Here is a 25,127-nt window from a genome sequence, read left to right on the forward strand (position 1 = left end):
TATTATTTTGAGCTTTTTTCCAAGGTGTGAAACACATTTTAGGAAATTTTCCAAACAACTTATTCTCATTTTTGTCTAAAAATCCAAGTCTTTGTTTTTGTGGGAAAAATTTTCTCTTATTACATCTTTTATTACTGTTTCTGTTCCATTTCTTGTGATTTGATCTTCAAGTAATATGATTATCTTCACTGCTGGATCTCTGCTTTCTGCCCTTCACATTTATGATTTCTCCTAATATTTATCTCTTTATATTTCCTTTACTTGAGGAGAGTACTCCTCAAGTTTTGTTCCACTTTAATAATTTTGCAGCATCAAGTTTCCTCATTACTCTTTCCGATACGGGCATTCAATATGCTAAATAATTTTCATTTCTTTATTAAGCTTTCATATTTAACATTCTTCTCATTTTTACTTCCTTTCTTTCTTACCGTTATCTTATATTCTATCTCTTAATTCTTATAATCATATTTCCTTAAACAGTACTGTGACCACATACCATGTGCTTTCCCATTTTTCCTTCTGTTTTTTTGTAGCTAATACTTGTAAAATTGTGCTGTTCCACTGCATCTTGTAATGTGTTCTCTTGATTAACTCCATTTTGGACTTCTACTGATCACTCTCTGTGCATATCCAGGTGCCTTTCCCTGGCCTACTAGGAGGTTTCCTCTTGCATCATGTCTTTGACCCTGGAAGACATTACATTTCCCTAGACGCAGTTGGGACGCACGTAGCACATGAGAGGCTGTGATGGTAGATGTTTCAAAGTTTTGGCAGCCAGAGACAGAGGAAATGAGAGTTGTGAGGAATGTTGTGTCTGTATAGCTGCTGCTTTCTCTGTACGTAATGATTTCTGAGATCCCCAAGTTTTCTATAGCAAATATCCATGCCCTTGTACCAAATAACTGATGTGGTCACCTCCAGCCCCCTCCTTGATGCCTTCACTGGGTGACTTCAGGATTTGACTATGAATATTTTTATTAGTATTGAATTCAGTAACAAAAACCATTCCCAGAGCTCATCCTTACCTCCAAGCCTTACCCTTCATTATTCAGGAGGTATTTGTGAGTTTCTGCCAGATCTCATCTACTCACTTCTGTCAGTGCTCAACTGCCCTCCCAGGAAAACTGATTTTAAGCAAACATTATGTGGCCCCATAGCACTGAATCAGCATAAATATTTTAATGTCTGGCTGTCATTCTTCTCTTGGTTCCAGACTCAATATAGCAGAGAAAGAAAAAAATGTTACTCTCTTTCCTTTTACCCCAGTGTTTTTCCAAAAATCTAGTTGAAATTTTCAAAAGAATGGAGAGAATGATGATTTTAAGTGTGGTGCAGGAAGGCTTTTCATTGATGGAGAATTTTCTTTCACCTTGGGAATGAAGCCCATTGGCCAGGAACTTTTCTAGGTTTGTCTAGTCTTCTCTTCAGCTGTAATTACCCACATTTCCCACCTCATCATGGTCCTCTTCATTCTCCAGAGTTAAATTTACCTCTGTCTTCATGGTAAACAAAAATAACTGGGTGAGAACCCATCCACCTTCCTGCCTCCAAACTTACACATTTACCCATTCTTTTACCGGTTCTTTTTCCTTTCCCATCATCATGGAAATCATCTCCATTTTCCGGCACTAACATTTGTCTTGTTTAGATCCCCCAAACCCTTTGCCACACAAATAATTTAACGAGAATTTATCCCATAGGCCACCTTTGCACATTCTTCTTCCTCGCTCCTGATATCTAATCCAACAGTTTGTTTTCTCAGTCTGCTGCTATCAGCCTGTTTGAAACAACCATTGTCTCCAGGCTGAACCACTGCAGTTGCCTCTTAGTCATCCACCCTGATCCTCTCATGTATCTTCTAGTTTGTCATTACATTGCAGCCACTGTGATCTTTCAAATCTTCTACAAATGCAGATCTGATCATGTCCCTCTATCACTTAAAACATTTCATTGCTTCCTATAGGAGAAAGGAGAATCCTTAACAGGTCCCTACCAACCTCTCCACCCTAATCCTATGACCCTTCCTTCTCATCATCCAAGGCCATTTTGCATGCATTCCCTGTGCATGGAATGTTTTTGCCTTCTCCTGTCACCTTATCAATACCTACTCACTCTTGAGATTTCAGTCAAACCATCATTCCCTTGGAGAAGCCTTTCCTGACTTCCCGACTCATGGGGTCTATTCTCTGTTAGAATGTAAGTTCTAGGAGAGTAGCAACAATATATTTTTTAATCACAGTTAATTTTTTTTGAATGTAGTTGACACACAATATTGCATTAGTTTTAGGTGTACAACATAGTGATTCAGTAAGTTTCTGCCTTAAGCTATGCTCACCACCAGTGGAGCTCCTATCTTTTACCATACAAAGCTGTTACAGTATCACTGACTGTATTTCTTATGCTGTCCTTTTACTCCTGTGACTTACTCATGCCATGACTGGAGGCCCACATCTCCCATTCCCCTTCACCCATTTTGCCCACCCACTGACCCCCTTCCTCTCTGGCAATCCTCAGTTTCTTCTCTGTATTTATAGGTCTGGATTGTTTTGTTTGTTTATTCGTTTGTTTTTCCTTAGATTCCACATATAAATGAAATCATATGGCATTTGTCTTTCTCAGTCTGACTTATTTCACTTATAATATTTCACAGTCCATTGATGTTGTCACAACTGGCATGGTCTCATCCTTTTTTATGGCTGTGTAATCTTTGTATATATACCACATTTTCCTTCTCTGTGTATCTGTGGACACTTAGGTTGCTTCCATATCTTGCCTATTGTAAATAATACTGCAGTAAATATGGAGGTGCCTATATCTTTTTGAATTAGTGTTTTCATTTTCACTGTGTAAATACCCAGTAATGAAATTATTGGATCATGTGTATTTATATTTTTTATTTTTTGAGGAATCCCCATACTGTTTTCTATAGTGGGTGTACCAATTTACATCCCCACCAGCAGAACACAAGGGTTTTTTTTTGTCCACATTCCCTTAAGCACTTGTTATTTCTTGTCTTTTTGATTTTCACTATTCTGACAGGTGTGAGGTGATAGCTCATTGTGGATGGGATTTGCATTTCTCTGATGTTTAGTGATGTTGAGCATCTTTTCACGTGTCCATTAGCCATCTGCATGTTGTGTTTGGAAAATGTCTATTCAGGTCTTCTGCCCATTTTTTAATTGGATTATTTGGGTTTTTTGGTGTTATGTTGTATACATTCTTCATATATTTTGGATATTAACCCCTTATCACATAGATCATTTGCAATTATGTTCTCCCCTTCAGTTGATTGCCTTTTTGTTTTATTGATGGTATCTTTCACATTGCAGAAGCTTTTTACCTTGGTGTAGTCCCCATAGTTTAATTTTTATTTTGTTTCCCTTGCCAGAGGAGACATATCTAGAAAAATGTTTCTAGAGCTCCTGTCTGTCAAAAAATTCCTGCCTGTGCTTTCTTCTATGAATTTTATGGTTTCAGGTCTCACATTTAGGTCTGTAATCCATTTTTATTTATTTTGGTGTATGGTGTAAGAAAGTGGTCCAACTTTGGGATTTTTTTGCATGTAACTGTCCAGTTTTTGCAACACCATTAGTTGAAGAGACTGCCTTTTCCCCAGTGTATATTCTTGCCTCCATTATTGTCAATTAATTGACCATAAAAGTGTTGGTTTATTTCTGGGCTCTTTATCCTGTTCTATTGATCTACGTGTTTATTTTTCTGCTAGTACCATAGTGTTTTGATGATTACAGCTTTGTAGTATATCATGGAATTTGGGATTGTGATACTTTGAGTATTGTTTTGCTTTCTCAAAATTCCTTTGTCTACTTGGGGTCCTTTGTGCTTCCATACAACTTTTATCATTTGTTGTAGTTTTTTAAAAATGCTCTTGGTATTTTGATACTGGTTGCCTTAAATCTCTGTATTGATTTGGGTAGTATGGACATTTAAACAATATTGCTTCTTCTAATTCATGAGTGTGGAATATCTTTCCACTTCTTTGTGTCATCTTTAACTCCTTTCATTGGTGTTTTAGAGGACAGGTCTTTCACCTTTTTGGTTGTTATGTGTGGTGCAATTGTAAATGGAATTGTTTTCATAATTTCTCTTTATTCTAATTCATTACCAGTGTCTAGAAATGCTATCGATTTCTGGGTATTAATTTTGTATTTTGCAACATGACCAAATTCATTGGTTACTTCTGATTTTTTTTTATGGGGTCTTTCAGGCTTTCTATGTATAGTATCGTGTCATCTGCAAATTATAAGTTTACTTCCTTTTTATCAATACAGTTGCTTCTTATTTCTTTGTCTTATCTAATTGCTATTGCCAAGACTTCCAGTACTATGTCGAGTAAAAATGATGATGAGGGTAGATATCCTAGTCTTGTTCCTGATCTTAGAGAAAGAGCTCTTAATTTTTCATCATTGCGCATGATGTTAACTGTGGGTTTTTCTCATGTGACCTTTACCTTGTTGAAGTATATTACCTCTAAACCTACTCTGTTGAGAGTTTTTGTCATAAATGGGATGTTGAATTTTGCCAGATGCTTTTACTGCATCTGTTGAAATGATTATATGATTTTTATCCTTCATTTTGTTGATGTGGTGTATGATGATGATTAATTCACAAATATTGTATCATCCTTGTATCCTGGGAATAAATCCCACCTGACTGTGGTAAATGATCTTTTTAATGTATTGTTAGATTTGTTTTACTAATATTTTGCTGAGGATTTTTACATCTTTGTTCATCAGGGATATTGGCCCGTAGTTTTATTTTTTGTGGTGTTTTTGTCTACTTTTAGTATTAAGGTAATGCTAGTCTCATAGAATGTATTTGGAAGCTGTCCTTCCTCTTCTATTATTTGGAGTAATTTGAGGAAATTGGGTGTATAAACTCTTCTGTAAATATTTGGTAGAATTCACCTGTGAATCAATGTGGTCTTGGACTTTTATATTTTTGGGAGTTTTTTAAATTACTGATTTGATTTCATATTAGCAATTGATATGTTTAAATGTTCTCTTTCTTCCTCATTCAGTTTTGGGTAGTTTATATGTTTCTAGGAATCTTTCCATCTCTTCTAGGTTATCCAGTTTGTTGGTGTGATATTTTTCATAGTATTCTCTTACAATCCTGTGTATTTGTGTGGTGTCAGTTGTTACTTTTCCTCTTTCATTTTTGTTTTTATTTATTTAGGTCCTTTTTTTTCCATTATGAGTCTGACTAAGGGTTTGTCAATTCTGTTTATCTTTTCAAAGAAACAGCTCTTGAGTCCATTGGGTTGTTTTGTTTTTGTTTTTTTTTTTTTTTTTTTGTCTTTTTTGTTTGTTTTTTGGTTTGTGTGTGTGTGTCTACAGCATTTATTTGTCCTCTAATGTTTATTATTTCCTTTGTTCTCCTTACCTTGAACTTCATTCTTTTTCTAATTTCTTTAAATTTTTTTTTACATTTATTTATTTTTGAGAGACAGAGGCAGAGCACAAGTCGGGGAGGGGCAGAGAGAATGAGACACAGAATCCAAAGGAGGCTCCAGGCTCTGAGCTGTCAGCACAGAGCCCAATGCGGGGCTCAAACTCACAAACCATGAGATCATGACCTGAACTCAACTTGGACGCTTAACTGACTGAGCCACCCAGGTGCCCCTGAATTCCTTTAGATGGATGGTTAGATTATTTATTTCAGGTTTTTTCTTATTTCTTGAGGTAGGCCTGTATCGCTATATACTTCCCTCTTAGAACTGCTTTTGCTATGTTCCAAAGATTTTGGACCATTGTGTTTTCATTTTCATTTTTCTCCATGTATTTTCAAATCTCTTCTTTGATTACTTCCTTGACTTACTGGTTTTTTGTGTCATGTTTTTTAGTCCCCACATGTTTGTGTGTTTCCAGTGTTCTTCCTGTGATTTATTTGTAGTTTTATACCATTGAGATCAGAAATGATGGCTTATTTCACTCATGTTAAATATGTGATCTATTCTGGGGAATGTTCTATGTGAACTTGAAAGTAATGTGTATTCTCTTGGTTTTTGATAGAGTGTTCTGTATGTATTTGTTATGTCCATCTGGTCCAGTGTGTCATTCAAAGACATTGAGTCCTTACTGATTTTCTGTGCAGATGATCTTTCCAGTGATGTAAGTCGGGTATTAAAGTTCCCTACTATTTATTTATTATCATCAGTTTCTCTTTTTCTGTCCATTAATATTTGCTTTATGTATTTAGGTGCTCTAGTGTTGGGTGTGTGTGTGTGTATGTTGTGTACGTATACAACATACACACACACAGTTGTTACATCCTCTCGTTGGATTGATTCCTTTATAATTATGCAATGCCCTTCTCTTAATGCAATCTTTGGTTTAAAGTCTTTTTTGTCTGATTTAACTATTGCTACCCTGGCTTTTTTTTTTTTTTTTTTTTTTTGCTTCTGTTTGCATAGTGAATGTTTTTCCATCCCTTTACTTTCAGTCTGTAAGTATCTTTAGGTCTGAGGTGAGTCTCTTGTAAGCAGCATATAGATGGGTTTTTTTTAATCCAACCTGCCACCCTGTCTTTTGATGGGATCATTTAGGCCATTTACATTTAAAACAATTATTTATAAGTATGTACTTAATGCAATTTTAAAAACTTGTTTTCTGGTTATTTTTGTAGTCCTTCTTTGTTCCATTCTTCTTCTCCTCATCTCATTCTTTGTGATAGATGTGTGTGTATAGTGTAATACTTGGCTTTCTTTCTCTTTATTTTTTGTGTATCTGTCATAGGTTTTGTATTTGTGGTTACCGTGAGGTTCATATTATAACATCCTAAGTAAATAGCAATCTGTATTAATTTGATGATCACTTAGGTTCAAACATTCTAAAAAAGAAATCTTTCTTTTTACCTTTCTCTTCTGGTTTTTTACTCCCTTCTCCATGTTTTATGTATATGTTGTCATATTTTACATGTTTTTCTTCATAATTTTCTTATGTCTAATTATGGTCATTTCCACTTAATATTTATTTTCCACTTTAATATTTCTTGCAAGTCTGGTTTAGTGGTGATAAACCCCTTTATCTTATTTTTTTTTTTTCGGAAACTCTTTATCTCTTTTTCAAAGCTGAATGATAACCTTGCTGGTAGAGTATTCTTGCTTATAGGTTTTTTCCTTTCAGCACTTTGAAGATATCGTGCCTCTACCCTCTGGCCTACAAAATTTCTGCTGAAAACTCAGCTGATGGCTTAATAGGTTTTCTGTTATAGGTAACTTTTTGTTTCTCTCTTGCTGTTCTTAAGAGTTTCTCTTCATCTCTAACCTCTGACATTTTAATTATTATGTGCCATGGTGTGGACCTCCTTGGGTTCATCTTGTTTGGAATTCTCTGTGCTTCTTAGACTCAGATGTCTGTTCCCTTCCCTTTGTTAGGGAAGTTTTTAGTTATTATTTCTTCAAATAAATTTTCTACACCTTTCTTTCTCTTCTGAGACCCCTATAATGCAAATATTTGCTTAATGTTGTCCCAGAGATCTCTTATTAATCTATTCTCATTTAAAAAAAAAATTCTTTTCCCTTTTTGCTCTTCAGCTTGAATGCTTTCTATTACCCTTTCTTCCAGATCACTGGTACATTCTTATGCATCTTCTAATCTTTCATTGGTTCCCTTTAGGGTGTTTTTCTTTCGATTTCAGTTATTGTATTCTTCAACTTTAATTGGTGCTTTTTAGTATTTTCTGCCCCTTTATTGGAGGTCTTGCTGAGTTCTTGCACTCTTTTTTCCAACCCAGTGAGTATCTTTATGATCATTACTTTAGATTTTTTATCAGGCGTATTGCTTATTTGTGTTGCATTTAGTTCTTTATCTGAGTGTTTTTCTTGTTCTTTCTTTGGCGACATATTCATCTGTCTCCCCATTTTGCTTGACTTCCTGTGTTTGTTTCAGTGGATTAGGTGAAACGGCTACTTCTCCTAAACTTGAAGGAGTGGTCTTGGGTATGGTGTTGTCCATGCAGACTGTGTATGATTGGTGACTTTGGCTGGCTGGCTGGAGCTGTCACTGTATATGCTAGAAAATAATAAAAGAAGAAAAAAGAGAACAAACAAGAAAAGAAGAAAACAAAAACCAAAAGAAAAAAAGTAAAAACAAAGCAATACAGGTTTTAAATGTTTAATTTTTTTAAATGTTTATTTTCTTTTTTTGATTTTTTAATTTTAATTTATTTTTTAAAATATAATTTATTGTGAAGTTAGTTGACATACAGTGTATCCAGTGTGCTTTTGGTCTCGGGGATAGATTCCTGCACTGATAGGAATTTACCCAAAGGATACAGGAATGCTGATGCATAGGGGCACTTGTACCCCAATGTTTATAGCAGCGCTCTCAACAATAGCCAAATTATGGAAAGAGCTTAAATGTCCATCAACTGATGAATGGATAAAGAAGGTGTGGTTTATATATACAATGGAATACCGCTTGGCAATGAGAAAGAACAAAATCCTGCTATTTATTTATTTATTTTCTGAGAGTGAACTCGGGCAGGGGAGGGGCAGCGAGAAAGGGATACAGAGAATCCCAAGCAGTCTCTGCACTTCCAGTGTGGAGTCAGATGTGGGGCTCAAACCCATGAACTGTGAGATCATGACCTGAGCCAAAACCCAGAGTTAGACGCTTAACCAACTGAGCCACCCAGCTGCCGCAAAGCAAGACACTTTAAAAAAAAATTAAAATAATACAGTAAATTCTTTAATTATAAAAACCTACAGCTTTTTTTCCATACCCTAGTCCCACAGGAGCTGGTGAAGGCTCGCAGACCCTTAGCTCACTGAGGTCACCAGCTTACTCTGAGTCAGACCCTTTTCCGATCTGGGCTTGTAATGTGGACAGGAAGAGAGTGTTCCCACAGCCCTTTGGCCCTTTTACTTTTTTATTTTTTTATTTTTAAATATAATTTATTGTCAAGTTAGCTATAACATACAGTGTATATAGTGTGCTCTTGGCTTCAGGAGTAGATTCCCATGATTCATCCTCCACTGCTTGGCAGAGTTCTAGTATTATCTCTATTAAAGGCTAGTTGCTCTGTTAAACCACATCATTTTTTTCTGTGCCCAAGGTCAGAGGAATCTGTTCCTGGACCCTCAGCATTGTCCCTCCCCACTGCTTTATGCAGCATAGAGAGTGGGGATTCCCTTTGTTACTCTATCTCCGTGTCTCTTGCTGTTCTTTGGTTGTTTAGTTCACTCAGCTCTCAGTTCTTCTTCAGAAGGAATCGTTCCATTAACAGATAAAATTTGATGTGTTCCACAGAGGAGGAGAGTTCAGAGCCTTCCTATGTTGCCATCTTAAACTGGAATTCCCAATGTCAGTTGTTTTTTTTAATCAGTTTTATTCCCATCAGCTAGCACAACACAAAGAACAGAGTATGCCTCAGTAAATATCTATTAAATTAAAGAGGACTGAACATTGGAAAAGGAATTTATACCCAGTGGAAGCTGAGAAAAAACAAGTGTGGGAGTTAGAAGAAACTCAGTAGAGCCTTTAGCTTCAGAAGTTGGGGGTAGAGGGAGTGAATTTCACAAAGGAATGGAACAGTAGACACATCAAATACTGGTAGAAAGTCCTTCAGACCCATGGAGTTAACCAATATGTAGGTAAATTGATGACTTTAGGGGAAGTGGTTTCAGTGGAATTATGAAGGTAGAATCTGAACTATAGAAGGGTTGAGGAGTAACATAGAGAAAAGGAGATAAATAGCATTTATAAACAGATCTTAAAACATTTGTCTTTGGAGAAAAGGAGAGAACTAGAGTGGCATATGTAACAGCACGTGGGTTAAAAGGAGAGTCTTTTACTTTACTGTGGAAGGAAGATGCTTACATTTAAATATTGGTTAAAAAAGAGCCAGTTGAGAGAGTAAAGTTACATAATTTAAATATCTGTAGAGTAAAACTGGTACTAGTTTTGTTAAGAGAAATGAAGGCTGTTCCCTTGAAATGAGGTTTGCTTCCAGCCACCCAAGACAGACCTTTAAAATCAAAAGCAATTCAAATTTTAGTATAAAGTATGAAAATGAAAATAAGGTAATTACAAAGACTATTATGGGTAACAGAGTATGATCTGTACCCCCTTGCCACCTTCCCACTCTGGATGTCACCAAAGACTTAGCACTCATTGGGAATTTACGTGTTCAGACTTTTGAAAGTGAAATGAAACCTGAATACTAGTATCTCCTTTTTCAAAGTTACTTTAATAGGCTTAGTTTTATAAACAAGGCTAATTCCTCTGTTGGAAATTTCTGAAGCATATTCCTACTTGTTGTTTTATTCTGGTTTACAAATTGATTACTGTTGAGTAGCGTGATAATGATACAGAAGAGACAAGGAATGGGGATCAGAAGGACTCAGTGACAGCTCTAGCTCTGTTGCTAATGAGCTCTGGGACGTTGCCGTACTCTTTAATCTTTCCTGCCTTACTTTCTCCATCTACAAAATGAGCATAACGAGGTCTTTCATACTTTTCTCACAGGGCGTATATTAGGAGGATCAAATGTGTTCGTGTGTATGAAAGCCTTTTTATTCATATAAAATACTGTTCAAAGGAGCTGGACGAGAAGACCTGAAACCTCAGTGCAAAATGTTGCTTCCTCCCTTTCCAGGCATGTGACTTCAGACAGGCTCCTTAACACTTTGATTCCTCAGTCCCCTCACCCAGGAAATGGGGTTGATATTCCCTAGTTCTAGAAATTGTTATGAAGATTAAATGAGTTGTGAATGAAATGAGAGAGCATATGTGTTAAAAGTGCCTTGATTCGAGGTTTATTTTGCCTTTGATTTTGTTGTTTTATTTTCAGTGTAGGGGAGGATGACTCTGAATGGTTTGACCTTATATAGGACTTAGCCTCTAATGGGTCAGTCGTTCACACCTTTGCCATTTGAGGGGTGGTCCTCAGGCCAGCACCAGCAGCAACACTTGGGAGCTTATCAGGAATGTGGAATCTCAGGCTCCACTCCAGACCTAGTCAAAATACACATTTTAACAAGATGCCCAGATGAGGTCTACACAAGTAATTTTGGAAATTAGTGTTTAACAAGCCATCTGGTTGGGAGAAGCGGGTTCAAAGAGAATGGTGTACATACTTGGAGCCTGTGATGCCATTTCCTCCCCTTCATTTTTCCTCTGTCTTCGGTTCCCCACGTGTGTTTTATTATGAAAATGAGACGAACCAAAGATGAGAAAAAAGGAGCAAGAAGTTGAAGAAGGGTTAAATATGTCTGTGAAGTGATTTTACACTAGGGTAAGAAGTAGCTTCAGAGCTGTTCTGTGCCTCTCTCTTTGTCCCTCATTAGACGTCTCTGCCCCCACTGTCAAAGTGGGGCCCTTCTTGTCCTCCCTGCCCATCTGTTCGGTAACTCGCCACCACTGTCAGAGGCACCGTCACAACGCTCTGTGCTAGGAGAGTGTCCAAGTTACTGCTTAGTAATAAACAACATAGCTTTGGTTCTACAGATTCTGCTAGTTGTTTCTCACAGGTGAAGGTGAGATGTAGAAAAATATTTAAGCGCTAAGTTTGTAGCTTTTGAAAAGGCATTTAGAGATACATCATTTTTCAAAATGTAGAATAAATTTGAGTCTGTTGGAATAAATTTCAGTAACAGACTGCAAAGTCTGAGTTTATCATGAGTAAAAATTGCATTGTTGCTTTTTAAGAATTCTTTTACTTTGCGAAATGACCAATTGGAATACCGGCAAAGCTGGTTACCGTTGATACAGATGACATTTCAGCAATGTAGTAAGTTTGCACATTGCTGATGAAGGTGAAGTAAGTCTGCTTTAGTTTAATCCCAGATCTATAGCTTTTGCTAAATATCAAGAGAGTCATCTTGTCAGTGCATCAGAGGAAAGATATTTACAAGTTATCCAAAATAGGTTAGCAGCATCTCCTGGGATGAGAAGATATGTCATGAGAATAAATGTATGGTGAGGTTATCAGGGGAGTGTTTCTAGATGCCCACGATTTTTGAAATTACTCTCTTTTCTTCATTAAAATTCTTCCTTTAAACAGCAAATGACCCCTTAAACATAGCATCTAAATTTTTGATTTATGGAAAACCAGGTGTTAATGCAGTTTGATTTAAATGTCTTTAGGGGTAGCTATGATATTAGAAGCAGTATATATTGCATTTATGTGGAGGCCTCCCGCACAGCATTTAAAGATTTGTACATCCCTTGGAGGTACAGGTGAGGGAATTGTTGCTCTTAATTTATGCTAACAGGCTCAATTTTTCAATTTGTAATTAAATAGCCCACAGTCATCTTGAGGGGCTGCTAGAATTGGTGCTTCTCAAGCAAACCTTGAGGAAGTTATGGCAAAGACTAAGAAGATGATCGCCTGAGAAATCAAGATGATAAAATAGTCAAACCCACCAGGGCTCTCACAATGCAGTTAGCAGTGATTGTGAGCATTTGAAACAAGCACAGATCCAGTCATTGCTAAGTAAAACCAAGGTCGAATAATGAATTCTGCTCTTACGGTCTTGCGGCAAAATTTAGAAAGGGAATCTTTGCAAAATGTCTGAAAGACAGGGAAAGAGAACTTCAAACAAGGAAGCAAGTTTGCTGTCAACATTAGCTCGAATATTATATGATTCACATACGTGTTCTTGTTCTACATATAAGGGTATGTTCAGGTTCAAGGAAAAATAGACCTATTGGTAATCTTTTAAGTTCTTGTTTTGCTAACCTTCTCACTTCGGGTTGTCGGAAAAGCAAAACCCCAATGAATGAGATTCTTCTGCACTTTACACCCTTCGGAAACAATAAGAAGATTAAAAGAAACAAGAAGATATTAAACACGTCATTGTTGAAACAAACGAAGGAAAGGAGGAAGGAAGGAAGAAACACAGGCAGGAAGACAGGAAAGCAGCCAGGCAGACAACTTGCATGGCCTGATGAGGTCCATTAAAAATTCAGCCTGCACCTTGCAGAGTATCATTTCCAATGAAGATAGATCAGTTTACTATGACACAATGTGGGGCAGCTATCTTGGTATTATGATTTGATTGGATCTGAGCATAGCTGGCACACATAGTTTCAAGTGTACAATGTAGTGATTCGATAAATCTATACATCATGCTGTGCTCACCGCAAGTGTACTATCCGCTGTCAGCGTACAACACTCTTACAATACCATTGCCTGTATTCCCCATGCTGTACCTTTTATCTCTATACCTCACTCTTCCATAACTGGAAGCTCTATATCCCACTCCTCTTCATCCATTTTGCCAGTCTCTCCACCCCTCCCCCCTCTGGCATCCATCAGATTGTTCTCTGTATTTATAGGTCTGACTCTGCTTTTTCTTTAATTGTTTATTAACTTGATTTTTAGATTCCACATATGAATGAAATCATATGGTATTTGTCTTTGTCTGACTTTTTTTTCTTTCCATAACATGCTCTAGATCCATCTGTGTTATCGCCAATGGCAAGAGTTCATCCTTTTTCATGGCTGAGTAATATTGCACTGCATGCATATGTTTGTGTATGAGTGCACACACACACACACACACACGTACACACCCCACATCTTCTTTGTCCATTTATCTGTTGGCAGACGCTTGAGTTGACTCCATATCTTGGCTGTTGTAAATCGTGCTGCAATAAACATGGGGTGCGTATATATTTTTGGATTAGTGTTGTCATTTTATTACAGTTAAAAGTAGCTCTTTCTCTTTAAAATCTTTGGGAAATTATTTTTCAAGTTGCTCTTTTAAAAGGCAACAACAGTACATACTTGTTTGTATTTTTATCATGAAAGTAATGTACTGTTACTGCAGAATGTTTTAAAATGTAGATAAACCAAGCAGAACAAATAGTTCTGACTTCACCACCTAAAGAGAGAACTGTTTACATTTGTCCATTAAGTATTTTTTCAGTACATACATAAATTATAAATAATAATGTTTTGTTATACAACGTTTTCCCTTAACAATATGTGGGAAAGATCTTCCTGAACACTCCATATTCTTCTGTGACTTAATTTTTTAAAGATTGAATAGTATTCCACCTTGTGAATCTGTAGTTACTTGTTAATCAGTACCTGTTTGGGAAAGCTTGTATTGTTTGTAATTTTTTAGTTCTTAAAAAAGTATTGAAATCGACATTATTTTTGGTTAGTGATTCTCAGAGGTGATTTTGCCCCCAAGCAGACATCTGGCAACATCTGTAGATATTTTTGGTTGTCTTAATGAAGAGGAAGGGGGAGATGTCATTGCCATCTAGTGAGTAGAAAAATATATTTCACAAAATTGTTGAAACCTGAATGAGATCCCTGGATATGTTTATGAAATTAAGATGTTAATTTCCACTTATTAACCTTAATACTTTTAACTTTATCTACCAAATAGTTCCAAGTTGCTGTTAAAAATGGTTTATAATTTTATTTTGTATTCAAACATAATTCAAGTAATTACAATATTGTATTAGTTTCAAGTGTACAGTGTAATGATTCAACAATCTATACATTTCTCAATGCTCATCAAGTTACATGTCCTCTTAATCTCCTTTTATCCATTTCATCCATCTCCACGGCCACCTCCCCTCCAGCAACCACCAGTTCTCTGTGTTTAAGACTCTGTGTTTTTTATTTGTCTCTTTTTTATTTGTTCATTTGTGTTGTTTCTTTTTTTAATGTTAATTCTTTTTGAGAGAGAGAGAGCAAGAGAGCAGAGGAGGGGCAGAGAGAGAGGGAGACACAATCCGAAGCAGACTCCAGGCTCTGTGCTGTCAGCACAGAGCTGGACACGGAGCTCGAACTCACAAACTGCAAGATCATGACCTTATCTGAAGTGGTCACTTACCCAACTGAGCCACCCAGGTGCCCCAGTTTTCATCTCATTCTTCAAAGTTGTTTGCCCTGGATACAATTTTAGGCTAGCAGTTCATTTCTTTTAACACATAGAAAATATCATTCCACTTTTTCTGTCTTCGGTGTTTTCTTTATAGAAGTCAGTCCGTTATGTCTTTGATGATCTTTCCTATATGTTACTCTTAATATTTTCCCTTTGTCTTGAATGGTCTGCATTTGTACTCTAATGTGTCCATTTTTAGTTTCCAATATTTGTCCTGTGAGGAATTCCTCAACCTTCTTAAGTTTGTGGAATAATGTCTTTATTCTGTTCCGGAATTTGTTCTGTCTTTAAATCTTTCACATATTGCCCCTGCCACATTCTCTTCCTTCTCTCTTCTTGATAATGTGATCAAATGTATGTTAAACCTTCACACCCAACCTTACATGCCCTTCAACCTCTCTTTCATATTTTACACCTAAATAGAAAAGTCTGTCTCACAAATATATCCTGTACCTGTATAATTTCTTCTCAATTATCCACAATTTACTAGTTTTCTCTTTACTCATGTCTGCTGATGAGCTTGTTCATGAAGTTCCTAAACTTGGTTGTATTGTTTTTCTTTTTCAAAAGTTGTACTTGATTATTTTTAAAAATTTGCTAGCTATTTTTAAGTCTATTGTTATATATATTTTAAAATTAGAGATTTTTAAAAATACAGTAAGCATCATCACGCTTACATTTATGGCAAATTTATCCTCCCAGCTTATATGAAATAGAAGGATATCCTCCACAAAATATATGAAACTACAGTTGTCAGATATTGTGCAACAGGCGGTACAGCAAGTGATCTCTGAGAGAAGAGGAATAAATGAAGTTGCTCAAACTCATAGCCTGCCAAGGATTTCAAGGCCACAGGGCAAGGAGGGAAAGCCCAAACAATGCCTCTGTTCTCTTCTGAGGAGACATGGTTAAAAATCAAGGGAGGTCAAGGTGGCTAGAATTTGCAGGGCAGAGAAACAAAAAGGAGATAACTGCTAAATAGAGAGAGCTCCACAAATCTATGAGGGTTCCTCTCCAGTTTTCATCTGAACCCTCGTGAGCACATGCACATGAAGAGCTACTCGAGGCCAAGAAAAGAACCGTCAGGACCTGGAATCGTTTATGTGCCCACCAAGAGTGGAAAATGTCATTATTCCCAGGGCATCAGGTAGAGTACTCAAGTTAACTTATTACCTTATTAGTGGAAAAAAATTAGCCCCAGACTAAATATTTGTCTGTTTCTACCTAGCAAAGCTTTAAAACAAGCCTTAAGAGAATTAACCTATTTTGAAATAATTTAACTGTGCTCCAGAAAAAACAAACCTCAAGAATATTTCTAGGACTTATATATATATATATATATATATATATATATATATATATATATATATATATACACACACACACATATACATATATATATGTATATATATATGTATATATATGTACATATATATATATACATATATATGTATATATACACACACACACTATATATGTACATATATGCTATATGTATATATACATATATACACACACATATATGTAGTATGTAGAGATACATATATATTCTTGGATCTATTATATATATGTGTGTATATATATATATATACACACACACACACACAATATATAATATATATACATAATATATATTATATATAATATATAGCTCCTATGAAGATAAAATCAGTCTGTATCCAGTTAAAAATTATTAGACATGCAAAAAATCAGAAAAATATGACTCATAATGAGAAAAATCGTCCAATAGAAGCAGAAGCAAAAATGACACTGCTGACAGAATTAGTAAACAAGTACAATAAAATGGTTAGGATAACTATATCATATATTTTAGAAGGTAGAGCAAAGTATTAGTATGATAAGGAGAGACAGAGTCTTTTTTCAGTTTTTTTAAGTTTTTAATTCCAGTTCATTAATATACAGTGTTATATTAGTTTCAGCTCTACAGTATAGTGATTCAGCATTTCCATACATCACCCAGTGCTCATCACAAGTGCTCTCCTTAATGCCCATCACCTGTTTCACACACCCCCCCCCAACTCCCTTCTGGTAACCATCAGTTCCCTATAGTTAAGAGTCTTTTTGTTGGTTTGTCTGTTTCTTTCTCTTTTTTTTTCCCTTTGTTCATTTGTTTTGTTTCTTAAATTCCACATATGATTGAAATCGTATGGTATTCTCCTTTCTCTGACTCCCTTATACTCTGTAGCTCCATCTGTGTCATTGCAAATGGCAAGATTTCTTTCCTTTTTATGGCTGAATAATATTCCTTTGCATATCACATCTTCTTTATCCATTCATCAATCATTGGACACTTGGGTTATTTCCATAATTTGGCTATTATAAATAATGCTGCTTTAAACATAGGGGTGCATCTATTCTTTGAATTAGTGCTTTTGTATCCTTTGGGTAAATACCCAGTAGTGTAATTGCTGAACGATAGGGTAGTTCTATTTTTAACTTTTGCAGAGCCCCTGTGCAATTTTCCACAGTAGAAAACATCAGGTCCAGTGTTTCCCACTAACTGCGTGATGTTCCTTTTTCTTCACATTCTTACCAGCACCTGTTGTTAATTCTGTGACTGCTTTTAGCTATTCAGACAGGTGTGAAGTGATATCTGCAGAAGGGTTAGTATCCAAGATATATATAGGACTTATAAAACACCTAAAAAACCAATCCAGTTGAAAAATGGGTAGGAGACATGAACACTTTCCCCAAAGAAGACATACATATGGCCAACAGACACATAAAAAAGATGTTCATCATCAGTTACCAGCAGGGGATTGCAAATCAAAACTAAAATGGAATATATTTTTTAAAGGTCAAAATTGAACCTTATTTTTTATAAATTAAAAAAACAGTTTTTGAGATGAAAAATATATTAAATGGAATCAACAGCAGATTAGCACTCAATGCAGAAGTAAAAGTTAGTGATCATGAAGACCTAGCAACAGAAATTATCCAGAATTAAACACACAGAGAAAAAAAGACTTAAAAAAAAATAGAGCATCGGTGAACTATGGATAACTTCAAGTAGCCAAATATGTGTGTAATTAGATTCCCCAAAGGACTGGAAGGTGGGTGGGAGAAATATTTTAGAAACTAATAGCCAAAATTTTTCCAAATTTTAATTAACAAAAGAAAAACTTAGAAACCACAGATCCAAAAATCTCTATGAACCCCAGAGACAAGAATTATTAAAATACCAAGGCTCATGATAGTTACATTATTCAAAACTAGAAATGAAGATTAAAATCTTAAAGCAGCCACAGAAAAAAGCATAGATGAACAAAGATAATGATAGATGATTCTTCATAAAACAATACAAGCCAGAATATAGTGTATCTCTGTCCTTAAAATACTGCAGAACAACAAACTTTAAAAAAAATTTTTTTTAATTTTTTTTTCAACATTTATTTATTTTTGGGACAGAGAGAGACAGAGCATGAACGGGGGAGGGGCAGAGAGAGAGGGAGACACAGAATCGGAAACAGGCTCCAGGCTCCGAGCCATCAGCCCAGAGCCTGACGCGGGGCTCGAACTCACAGACCGCGAGATCGTGACCTGGCTGAAGTCGGACGCTTAACCGACTGCGCCACCCAGGCGCCCCCCAAAAAATTTTTTTTAATGTTTATGTATTTTTTGAGAGAGAGAGAGACAGAGTGTGAGTGGGGGAGGGGCAGAGAGAGAGGGAGACACAGAATCTGAAGCAGGCTTCAGGCTCTGAGCTGTCAGCACAGAGCCCCATGCAGGGCTCGAACCCACAAGCCGTGAGATCATGACCTGAGCCAAAGTCAGACACTTAACTGACTGAGCCACCCAGGCACCCCCAGCAGAACAAACTTTTAAAAGGTCAACCATTGTGGGATTGCAATGAGGGGAACCAGCTTACTCTTACCGTGAGTAAAATGGTCTCAGTTCAACATAGAGAAAATGTCTTTTTTAATTCTGACCTATGGTGAGCACCAAATTTTGTGGGTTTTGTCCCCTTTTCCCTATTTAGTTATTAAAAGGAAAGCTGAAGTTAGCCTATACTCGCAAATGGTACTATACTGATAAGTGCCAAAAGGAAATTCAGTGCTGTGATTGGCTCTCTGGATATCCCTTGTTTCTTTAGATTTTTTTTTCCTGGTACTTCCTGCTCCCTTTCACCCATTTTGTTCATTCTCTCACTCCCTTCCCCTCTGACAGTCATCAGTTTGTTCTCTGCATTTAGGGATTTGTTTTTACTTTTTTATTTGTGTGTTTCTTCATTTGTTTTGTTTTCTTAGAAGCCATATATAGGTGAAATTAAGCACTATTTGTTTTTCTCTGACTTATTTCACTTAGCATTGTACCCTCTAGCTCCATCCATGTCGTTACAAATATCACTCTTTTTTATGGCTGCACATGCATGCCTATCACATCTTCTTTATCCATTCATCAATCAGTGGACTTGGGCTGCTTCTTTATCTTGGCTGTTAGAAATAATGCTGCAGTAGGGGTGCCTGAGTGGCTCAGTCGGTTATGCATCTGGCTCTTGATTTCAGCTCATGTCATGATCTCACGGTTTGTGGCTTCAAGCCCCATGTCAGGCTCAGTGCTCTGTGCTTGGGATTTTTTCTCCCTCTCTCTGTGCCCATCCCCGGTGCTCGTGCTCACCTGCTCTCTCTCACTCTCAAAATAAATAAACAAACTTTTAAAATAATAAATAAATAATGTTGGAATAAACATAATGGCGCATATATTTTTTTGAATTAATTTTCTTATATTCTTTAGGTGAATACCCAGCAGTGGAATTACTGGCTTATATGGTATCTCTATTTTGAACTTTTTGAGGAACCTCCATACTGTGTTCCACAGTAGCTTCTCTCTTTTACATTCCCACTAACGGTACACAAAGCTTGCCTTTCCTCCGCATCCTCACCAGCACTTGGGATTTCTTGTCTTTTACATAGTAGCCATTCTGACAGCTGTGCGGGGATAGCTCATTGTGGTTTTGATGTATATTTCCCTGATAATGAGTGATGTTGAGGATTTTTCGATGTGTCTGTTGGCCATCTGTATGTCATCTTTAGAAAAATGTCTTTTCAGGCCCTTGGCCCATTTTTTAATGTGATTGTTTGTTTTTTTGGTATTGAGTTGTATAAATTCTCCATATATTTTGGATGTGAATCCCTTGTTAGATTTACAAATCTCTTCCCTCATTCACTCAGTTACCTTTTCGTTTGGTTGATGGTTTCCTCCACTATGGAAAAACTTCTTATCTTGGTGTAGTCTTAATATTTATTTTTGATTTTGTTTCCCTTGCCTGAGGAGACATAGCTAGAAAAATGTTGGTAAGGGGAAGTCAAAAAGATCCTTTAGATTTTTGTGTGGTAATTTTGTATCCTCTTAACAGCCCTTTGATATCTGTAGTTTGTTTTCAGTGGGAGGATGGTTTGAATAACCTAGCCTCTCCATATTTACGGAAAAGGAATTAATAACTTTCATGGTCATTCTCTATTTCATTTTCCACCAAGGGGCACCTGGGTAGCTCAGTCAGTTAAGCATCCCACTCTTGATTTTGCCTCAGGTCATGATCTCCCGGTTTGTGAGTTTGAGGCCTGTGTCAGGCTCTGAGCTGATGTCCTGGAGCTTGCTTGGGATTTTCTCTCTCCCTCTTTTTCTGTCCTCCCCCCCACCCCCCGCCATATGTGTGCATGCACACACTCTCAAAATAAATCAGTAAACATTTTTAAAAATAAATAAATAACTCCATAAAGCTTAACTTACTCATTTAAAAAAATTTTTTTTAACATTTATTTTCAAAAGACAGAGGGACACAGAGTACAAGTGGGGGAGGGGCAGAGAGGGAGGGAGACACAGAATCCGAAGCAGGCTCCAGGCTCTGAGCTGTCAGTGCAGAGCCCAACGCGGGGCTCAAACCCACGAACCATGAGATCGTGACCTGAGCTGAAGTTGGACGCTTAACCAACTGAGCCACCAGGCGCCCCCTTAACTTACTCATTTTAAGTTAAATTAAGCTTTCATAGGATTTCTAATATTTTCTAATGACTTCAGTGGATTATGTTGTTGAATGTTGAGCCATATAAGATTGTAATTTTATGTAAAAGTGATCAAAGATTGGCAATTGCATATGGGTTGATTTAATTCGTCCCATTTTAGAGGCTGTTGATATAGCCAAAAGAGCATACAGTTGGGAGACAGAACTTAGATTCCACAATTTAGGTATCCATGAAGCTTTTGAGACTTGACTTAGTGCCTCTGAACCTCTGGAATATTGTGAGATTTAAACCACATGACTTTCCTAAGCTGATTACCAAATTCTAGCATGGCGGGAAATGATTTGAGCACAGTGGTTAATAAAGTGGTCCAGGCATCCATCACCTGTGGGATTAAACTCTGATTCTATCATCTAGGTGAGTCACCTTGGTAAAATGTCTTAAACTTTCTCTGCCTCAGTTTCCTTATCCATGAAACTGGGATTTAAAAAAAATACCCACACCACAGTGTTGCAATAAGGATTAAATGCCTGTGTTTATAAAATGCGTTGAAAAGCACCTGGCACGTAGAAAGTGAATAGGTATTCACTTTTATTATAGCATGATATCATTAAAAATTAACAGCTTCCCTCCACCTTCTTCAAGTGGACACAATCAAGAAATGCAAGCAGAAGCAAAACTAGTGCAAATGAGAATCATTATTCATCTAGATGCCAATAGCATTATAGAAAAGGACAGACATCTGCAATTCCAAGCATGATGGACAAAAGGTTCATAGTCCTAAGATGGCAAAAGAATAGAAAGGTGAAAATGATTTGCGGCTGTCGGAAATGGCCACGTGGAAGAGCGAAGGCCACCTTAATCATTGCCTCTTGCAGCACGTGGAGAGTGGAGCAGCTGCTTGAGTTCCTTGCAGTTGTTCAGGCAAGCGCTCCACTTTGCCAGTGTCAACATTTGGTGCATTGAATTGTTGAAATCCTCTATATTCTTTCTCCACACGGCTTCTGCTCTGAGGAAGGTGTGGCAGAAGGGGTTCACAGCTAGAGTTACTATCAAAAGCTAGGCAAGCAGAGAAATATTCATGCTCCTATGGGATGCTGCAATTAGGGACTACAATAGCAACTTCAGGGCAAATGTTGAGTCCTACAAGTATCAGTTCGAAACGTTTGCCCCAAGTTGGTCTTATACCACATATATTGTGCAGTTTTGTAGCTTTTCTAACAGAAGCTCAAATTTTCTTGGTTCCTGGCGCCCTTAGTTTCTCAGTAATTTTTTCATGGCTCCCTAGGCCAAAACAAATACTTAATAGTTCTGTTCTTTTAAGTAGTTAGGTCCAGACACCTTAATAAGTATTTATATGCCAACAGCTTAGTAGCTGTTTGAAATAATATCTATATTTGTACTTTATGGTACTTACACATGTAAAAAATTAACTTAAAATTATCACAATTATTTACCAATGGGATATATGTATCTGTTAGTCACTATATGTCCCAAACCTTGCAATCAGATTGGACCCTGTTCCACATTGAGTTTTGAATACCATCTGCTTTTTTATCACAACTACCAGAATGCCAACTTGGCAAAGACATGGCATCATCAAAATGGATGTAACCCACCCAGCATCCCACAGGTGTCAATGACTTTACCTTGAAAACTTAAACTTTCCTGTGATGCTCCCATAAGTTTGCTGTGACACCCCCGTGACACCTTGGCACACAGTTTGGGAACCACAGCCCTATACCATTTCCTGTATGTTTGAAGTGATTTCAAATATGTGTTCATTAAGGACAGGTTGCTGTATAGATCTAAATACCACTTTCTACCTTTCAGAGTGCGTTTATTGAACAGGAGGCTGGGCGATGGTATTTGAATGAGTAAATGTAAGGAGTTACATCATCATAAAATATTTATTGAAACTTTATTGAATGTAAAGGATGATGAGGGAGGCAAACAATTATATGTTCCTCAACAAATTTATTGTATTTGACTAAGTAGTTTTTATAAATGTGATGTGATTCTATCATTTTCTCAGTGAACTTTGTTACTGTGTCCCCTATATCTCTGCCATGGAGTCCTTCACTGTTTGGGTTCCCTTTCTTTTTCCAGCTCATCCTCTGTCTCTTTCTGATGCGACTTCTCTCCCCCTGATTCTCAGCTTCCCACAGTAAGGTATAGAAAGATGATAGACAGACAGACATGGGATTTCCTAAAGGGATTTGACTTTCCATGATTGTTGCGGGACTAGGTTAAACACTCTGTGTAAAGTAGTTATTTCTGTGTCTGGAGCTTGAAGTCTGCAGAGAAGTCAGTCAGAAGAGAGGACAGTTGGAAAGCAAGGCCAAAGTGGAATCTACGAAACTGAGTCTGAACCAATGGGAACTTACGAGAACCTAGATTGATCTCTCACTCCCTCAAGCTTCCACCTTTGACAGTGGGAGCGTCTTGCAGGAGAAGTGGTTCCCGTCATCATGCAGCTAACTATTCATCTGGCTGGAGAGCCAGAGAAGTTGAAGGAGAAGCTTGAAGAGCTGTGGTCCCAGCTGGCTCCCACACCAACCCTGGCAGCTCACAGAAGTTTGCATGAGCTGCAGCAGGGTCTCCTGCCCTACAGCAGTCTTTAAAGCATGAAACAACAGTGGTGAGAGTGGACATCCCTGTCGTATTCCTGATCTCAGGGGGAAAGCTCTCAGTTTTTTCCCATTGAGGATGATATTTGCTGTGGGCTTTTCATTAATGGCTTTGATGATGTTTAAGTATGTTCCTTCCATCCCGACTTTCTCGAGGGTTTTTATTAAGAAAGGATGCTGAATTTTGTCAAATGCTTTTTCTGCATCTATTGACAGGATCATATGGTTCTTATCCTTTCTTTTATTAATGTGATGTATCACATTGATTGATTTGTGAATATTTAACCAGCCCTGCAGCCCAGGAATGAATCCCGCTTGGTCATGATGAATAATTCTTTTTATGTGCTGTTCGCTTTGCTAGTATCTTGTTGAGAATTTTTGCATCCATGTCCATCAGGGATATTGGCCTGTAGTTCTTTTTTGTTGGGTCTCTGGTTTGGGAATCAAAGTAATGCTGGCTTTGTAGAATGAGTCTGGATGTTTTCCTTTCATTTCTATTTTTTGGGACAGCTTGACAAGGATAGGTATTTTCTCTGCTTTAAATGTCTGGTAGAATTCCCCAGCGAAGCCCTCTGGTCCAGGACGCTTATTTGTTGCGACATTTTTGATAACTGATACAATTTCTTCACTAGTTACGGTACTGTTCAAATTCTCTATTTCTTCCCGTTTGAGTTTTGGTAGTGTGTGGGTGTTTAGGAATTTGTCCATTTCTTCTATGTTGTCCAATTTGTTGGCATATCATTTTTCATAGTATTCCCTGATAATTGCTTGTATTTCTGAGGGATCAGTTAAAATATATCCATTTTCATTCGTGATTTTATCTGTGTGGGTCCTCTCTCTTTTCTTTTTCAGAAGCCTGGCTAGAGGTTTATCAGTTTTGTTTATTGTTTCAAAAAACCAACTCTTAGTTTCACTGATCTGTTCTACTAGTTTTTTGGATACTATATTGTTTATTTCTGCTCTGATCTTTATTATTTCTCTTGTTCTGCTGGGTTTGGGGTGTCTTTGCTGCTCTGCTTCTATTTCCTGTAGGTGTGCTGTTAGATTTTATATTTGGGATTTTTCGTGTTTCTTGAGACAGGTCTGGATTGCAATGTATTTTCCTCTTAGGACTGCCTTTGCTGCATCCCAAAGTGTTTGGATTGTTGTGTTTTCCTTTTCATTTGTTTCATTTTTTTTTATTGGTTTTTTTAATTTTTAATTTTATTTTTTTAAATTTACATCCAAATTAAATTAGCATGTAGTGCAACAATGATTTCAGGAGTAGATTCCTTAGTGCCCCTTACCCATTTAGCCCATCCCCCCTCCAACACCCTCTCCAGTACCCCTCTGTTTGTTCTCCATATTTATGAGTCTCTTATTTATGAGGGAGTTGTGTCCCCCTCCCTGTTTTTATATTATTTTTGTTTCCCTTCCCCTATGTTCATCTGTTTTGTCTCTTAAAGTCCTCATATGGGTGAAGTCATAGGATATTTGTCTTTCTCTGACTAATTTCACCCAGCATAATACCCTCCAGTTCCATCCACGTAGTTGCAAATGGCAAGATGTCATTCTTTGTGATTGCCAAGGAATACTCCATTGTATATATACCACATCTTCTTTATCCATTCATCCATTGATGGACATTTGGGCTCTTTCCATACT

At 37.1% G+C, this 25,127-nt stretch overlaps 2 protein-coding genes across 3 annotated transcripts in view; both read left to right on the forward strand.

The window, feature by feature from the left end:
* Positions 1-25,127, forward strand: part of LOC101083402 (melanoma-associated antigen B3) — a 135,858-nt gene that overhangs the window by 56,582 nt on the left and 54,149 nt on the right. The window lies entirely within an intron of this gene.
* Positions 1-25,127, forward strand: part of LOC109496467 (melanoma-associated antigen B2-like) — a 120,855-nt gene that overhangs the window by 56,582 nt on the left and 39,146 nt on the right. The window lies entirely within an intron of this gene.

The sequence above is a fragment of the Felis catus genome, chromosome X, assembly GCF_018350175.1.
Source record: "Felis catus isolate Fca126 chromosome X, F.catus_Fca126_mat1.0, whole genome shotgun sequence".
NCBI classification, from domain to species: Eukaryota; Metazoa; Chordata; class Mammalia; order Carnivora; family Felidae; genus Felis; species Felis catus.